Raw genomic sequence first — 6,000 nt, forward strand, 5'->3', positions numbered from 1 at the left:
CACATGCCGCATCTCAAAGCAGGAATAAAGCAGAGAAAGCGCAGCTGGCTGTGGGCAGAGGGAAGCTGATGGAGTTATCGCTCCTCCTGAATGCAGCCTCAGCAGCAGCGTGAGAAATACATCATGTGGTGCCCCCGTGGCCCCTAAAACACGTGGCCACTGCTTTCCTCCTCCTGGCTGGAATCGTGGATGATGACTGGGGTTTCCTAACACCTCCCAATGGGATGGGGAGCAGCAGGGATGATGCATGAGCCAAGTTTGCCAGGTCTCTGCGGCTCACAGCAAACTCCCTGGCTGACACTAACTGGTGAACATGGTGGTTTTAAGCTCCCTGCAGGCAAAGGAGGAATTAAAGCTTGTGCGTGGGTTGAAGGATTTATCTTCCACCCTTTCAGAAAGCCTCCAAGAGGAGGTTTGTGGAGGGAGCAGGGTTGTGGGTGCTGGTGGGACATGTCCCTCTTGGAATTGAGGAAAGCAAGCAAACAGGAACTTCTGGGGTCTCTTGATTTTTCAGCTACAGGGGAGCTGGGGTCTTCCCTGGGATTTGGGGTGGGGAGAGACAAATTCAGACCATGTCTCCTCCATGGGGATGCAGGGCTAGATGCTCAAGAGCAAAGGACTGGCCTTAAAGTTGGACCAACACCAGGGGCTCTCAGAGGTGTGCAGTACAGCAGGAGTTCTGCACAGCTCCAGCTCTTCCTCTTTGCAGGAACTACCCGCAAAACTGAGCAGGACTCCTGGGCAGAGGGAAAGATGTGTGTAAAAGCCTCATGAGCTGAAATCCCACAGCACATGCTCCTGGAATAAGGTTCAGTAAATGCAGTGGGGGAATTCCCACCTGTGCAGCAGCCATCGGACAGGTAGGAACTGCCATTATCTTTTAAATGGCTTTAAGTGGCTCAGTGTAATGGGACTGGTTTTATCCTTTTACTCTTTGCCTAGGGGAGGGTTGAGCTTTATCCTGCCTTGTGAGCTTGAGAAATTTATGTAGCTAACTTTCTGTTCTTCGAGGTGATTTCCTCTCCTTTGGGTGCCTTCATGGGATGGTTTCCTTCATCTTTTCCTTCCCTGGTACCATTTCACTTGTGTTCTCCTGCCCTGCAGAGCTTCGGTCACTGTTGTCACGGAGGAGAGCAGTGATAAAAATTGATCTTTTCTGAGCACATACTTGTTACTAAGGCTGATGCATGGAGGATCCTTCAGCCCTACTTCTGCTTTGGTTGTGTGTGGAATGGGGATGCTGTGGCAATAAGCTAAAGTCCAGTTAAAGCCCAGCATTTAGTCTATAGCAGCTCTGCATCATGGACTCTTCCACAAAGATGTTATCCAGGTGCCAGGGGAGAGCAGGGAGCAACCCATGGGAGACCAGGGATCACTCCACTCACTATCTAAGGCTTTCATGCTGTTTACACCAACAAGAGGCTTTTCTTAGCCATATCTCTGCTAAGGTGTTTAAGACATCGTTAATTCATCACTGAGTTTCCAAAGGCAGGGATCTGCTGGTGGGAGGGCAGTTGGAACTGCTGTCCTGGTTTCAGCTATAACAGTTATTTTTCTTCCTAGTAGCCAGTGCAGTGCTGTGTTTTGGCTTTAGTCTAAGAACAATGCTGATAACACACCCATGTTTTAGTTGCTGCTCAGTAGCACTTACCCTGATCAAGGACTTTTCAGTCTCATGCTCTGCCAGTGAGGAGGGGCACAAGAAGCCAGGAGGGAGCAGAGACAGGACACCTGACCCCAACTAGCCAAAGGGATATTCCTTTGGCCCGTCATGCCCAGTATAGAAACTGGGGGGAGTTGGCTGAGAGGGGCCTAGTGCTTCTTGGGTCGGGCTGGGTATTGGTCAGCAGGTGGTGATCAACTGTATTGTGCGTCATTTGCATCTCCTGAGCTTTCATTTCTTCTTTTGTTTTTTCCTGTTACTATTACTGTTGTTGTTGGTATTCTTTCTATTATTACTGTATTTTATTTTAGTTATTAAAGTTAATAGTTATCAGCTCAAGGTGAGTGAGTGGCTGTGTTGCGCTGAGTTACCGGCTGGGTCTAAACCAGCTCCCCGTGTGTGCATCTTCCATCCTCCCATCCTGCTGCACTTTCTGCAACAAGCATCCCCTATGCTCCAGCAGCAGGAAGCTGGCGGCATCACAACAAGATGGGGAAAAATAGCTTTTTATCCAAGTGAGCTTCAATGTAGAGCCCGGGGGTCTTTCTGGTGCCCATGCAAAAGCTCCTCCTGGCAATGCAGGCAGGAGCACTGTGTCATCCTACCCCCACCATTGCTCCATGCTCTGGCTCCTGACCATGAGCTGAGCCTCTGCTTTATAAATGGGTGTGCAAAAAAACTGTGAGCCTAGCACAGCTTCCCAGGAAGTTATTCTGCAGCCTCTGCAGACGAAGTCACTTTCTCTTTAGCTTAAGGCCTGGGTAAGGAGCTAATTATTTGGACCTAAGCTTAAAACTGTTTCCACAAAGATGGATTTGTGATTCTTGCCTGCTTCCCCCTAGAGGATTGCAACCTCATTTTGTTCCTCATGAACTTCTGCTGAGGTGTAAAATAACAACAATATTGAACGCTAAAATCACTGAAGAATGGATTAAATTGTAATGCAATCAGCCTGAAAGACCCTCTGTCTGCAAGCAGCAGCATTAGGCTGTCCTGGGAGCGGGCAGCCTGTGTGGGATTACCCAGCCTGGCCGGATGCTTTGTCTTCGCCGGGAAACTGTATTTCTTGGGCAGAAAGATTACTTTATCAGCTGCAAGTGTGTTCCTCGGGTGCCTTGGCATCACCCTGCCTAGGCCAGAACTCACTCTAGGAAAAACTATATAAACCCATGACAAAAAAAGACAGTGATGGCAATGCATATTTTGAGGTCTGCAGCACATTCTCAGGGAGGATTGCTTCCAACTTGCCATCTCTGTGTGGACTTTAAATCACAATTTGAGAAGCAAGCCCTGTCTGGGGGCTGTTAATGTGTGTTTGTGTAGGATTTAGCATAGCAGGGCTCCAATCCCCACTGAGACTTTCAAGAATAAGCTCCTATTAATAACTAGGACACATCCCATGGGATGATTTTCAGGCATTTGAAATACCCTGGACCACAGCCTCGCAGCCCTCTCACAGCTCGGGGACAGGGCTGGGTCCTGCCCTGCTCCCTGTCCCGCTGAGCCCTTCACCCCGGGGTCCAACACTGCTCCTCCGTTCACCCCATGCCACTGCATCTCACTCGCAGGGAAAACAGGGATTATTTCTCCAGCAGTGACCTGGGGCTCTGCTGGAATGCTGTATGGTAACTTCATAGGAGACAAGTTGTTTCACAAGTGCCAATGAAAAGAGACTTTGTGTTCCTTGTGGTTCCTTGTAGCTGACTGTAAATCCTCTTGGAGGTTGGTTCCTTGTTCAGTGCAGGTTTGAGGTCTCTACTATGGAGACACCTTTTTGCCTATATAAATTCTTGTTTATCTGCTCCTTGAATGAAGTGTCTGAGCTGACAAAGCTCTTCTTTGGTCCCTTATTTTTCACAAAAGGTGCAGCAACTTAATTCTCTTTCTGGCTGTGTTTAATTTAGCTGCTCCTCATCAATCTGTGCAGAACAGAAGGGAAGCAGGAAAGGGAATGCCGGCATCACAAGGGTGTTTTTTCTTAGAAATCCTGCTACAAAGACAACTCCTTTCTGGACATGACCCAGTGTTACTCTCTGCTCCATGCTTAGCCCCAAAAGGACCCTGAGTATTATTCAGCCATGCTTATTAAGATGCTTTGAGAAAAGTGATTCTTGAGGATCCTGCCCTGATACACTCCTGCAGAAGGTAGGCTGAGCCTGGCCTTGGCCCTTTGGCTGTTCATCTATGTTGTCCTGAGGTAGTGAAATGGAGAGTTTCTCTTAAAAAAAGCCGCCTTCTGCCTCGGCTGAAGTCTGTAGGTTTACTGCAGCCTCTCCCAAGCAGGGGGGAGCCCAGATGATGGGGACTGAGCTTCTGTCTGCAGAAGGGTGGTATGGCCAGTGGCTCCCCCAGTGACTGGATATAACTTCCAATTTATCTGTAGTCTCACTTTCTTGGTTTTTTGCTAAGTCTGTTTGAAAAGTTTTTTGTTTTCTTTTTTTAGGGCTGTTTTGGGCTTGTGTTCTAATATATTTTTTGTGAAAAGGTTGCTGAACTGAAATGGTGCTTTCTTTGCAAAATGGGAAGTTGAGTGGGTCCCCCCTTCTGCTGCATGTGCAATTACCTCGGTGCCAAGAGGGTCCTTCTGCAAAGCGTAAGGACAAAAGGGGGCGACAAAAAGCAAACTGAAACAGGACAAATGGAAACCCAAGATGCTCAGTGAAATATTTAGTGAACCATTTTGAGCAAGGAAAAGGTTGTTCCTCTTCTATTTATTATAAGGTTGGGAAGTGAGGCACTGCCTGCTTTCAGAGGGCTGAATACCTGTGGTAAAGCCATGCTTTCTATTTGCACATTGCCTTGCATTAAGACAGGGGAAGATGAGAAAATACTTTTGATCAGAAGCACTTAGGTAACAGAAGTCTCCTGTACAAGCGTGTTTTCCTGCTCTGATGTACTTAGGAGCGTATTTCAGCCAGGGCTGGTAGCAGGGGTGATGCACAGCTGGTGGTGGCATCTCGCACAGGCAGACCCCTCCTGGGGAGCTGAGGTAATGGAGATTTCATGTCAGCCTTGTCCCAGGTGCCCCGAGCCAGCACGGCCACTGCGCTGCAGTGATGTTTGGTTGTTCTGGGATGGGTGTTTGCTCTTGGCTGCATGTCTTTTACAAGGGCACAAATGTAATGTCAAAAGAAACCACTTTGGTAATGTACTCAAAAGTTAAATATTTTATGCAGAACTATAGTAAATGTGATGTATTTCCTCCTTGACATACTTTGCTTTTTGCCCAAGGTCTGGGGTTCGGGGCTGTATTCTTACATCCTCTCCTCCCCAGGGTCTCGTGTGCCTTTTTCGCAAGATGCTAGATTTCTTTCTGTCGCTACAAAATGCTAAGAGCAACCCAGTTCCCAGAAAAAAGTGAATTCTGATTATACAATGGTTATTGTTTTAAGCTCTTGGGATCAATAGTACTATATTAAAGCAACGTCTTTGCTCCTTCTCAAGGTGTGATGTGAAAGGAGATTCATGATGATAAATGTATGGCAGGGACCTCAGCTGGGGAACAGCTAGACAGCACAGGACAGTGAGTCTTCACACAGATGTATAGACATATATGTCTACTTTGCACTTATTGGTACCCCCAGCTTTAAAAATTGAGTGATGAGTGGCTGCCTTAGCAACTTCAGCATAGGCAAGACAGCATGTCGGCAAGACAGCAAGACAGTGTGCACCCTGGAAAGCTCAGGCTGTAAATCAAGGGCATAAGAAGTATACAACACCTTTAAGCAACCAGCAAAGCATTTGCCTTTGACCAAACCTGAAGCACTTACACAGCACCAACATTATGGTCTCCCCAACACAAGACATCATCAGCAGTGTCTGGCACTGGATTTTATCCCACCCCATACATTCACCTGGGGAAAGCTGTGTGGGATACGGCAAGAAACCTCATCCCCACCTCGCCTGTGCCACAGAGGCTGGTGAGGGGATGTTAAACCCCTGGTGCAAAGGGCTGGGTATCGTGTGCAGAGCAACAAGCGCACAAACTGCATTTTTGCAGAGGACTATAAATGCTCTCGCATTACCTGGTGGTTACATTCCAATCAATATGGTTTTCACGGACCAGGATTAGTTATGTTACCTTTTGTACTCCAAGGTAACTCAAAGTACTTCATAAAGTAATGAGTTCAGCTATAGATAGCACAGGTTAATGGCATGGCCATTACGCGCTCAGTGATAAAGCTTCTTTGCAGCCTCAGATATTATAAATCTGGTTTATTAAGAATGAAAATATTGACAGAGACCCAATTCTGCCTTATTCCTTCTGCAGCCTCCCAGGGATTTTTGACAATCCACTTCTGGCAGCTTCAAGCACAGATAGAGAGACTTTAATCTCT

This window comes from Strigops habroptila, chromosome 13 (assembly GCF_004027225.2).
Source record: "Strigops habroptila isolate Jane chromosome 13, bStrHab1.2.pri, whole genome shotgun sequence".
Lineage (NCBI taxonomy): Eukaryota > Metazoa > Chordata > Aves > Psittaciformes > Psittacidae > Strigops > Strigops habroptila.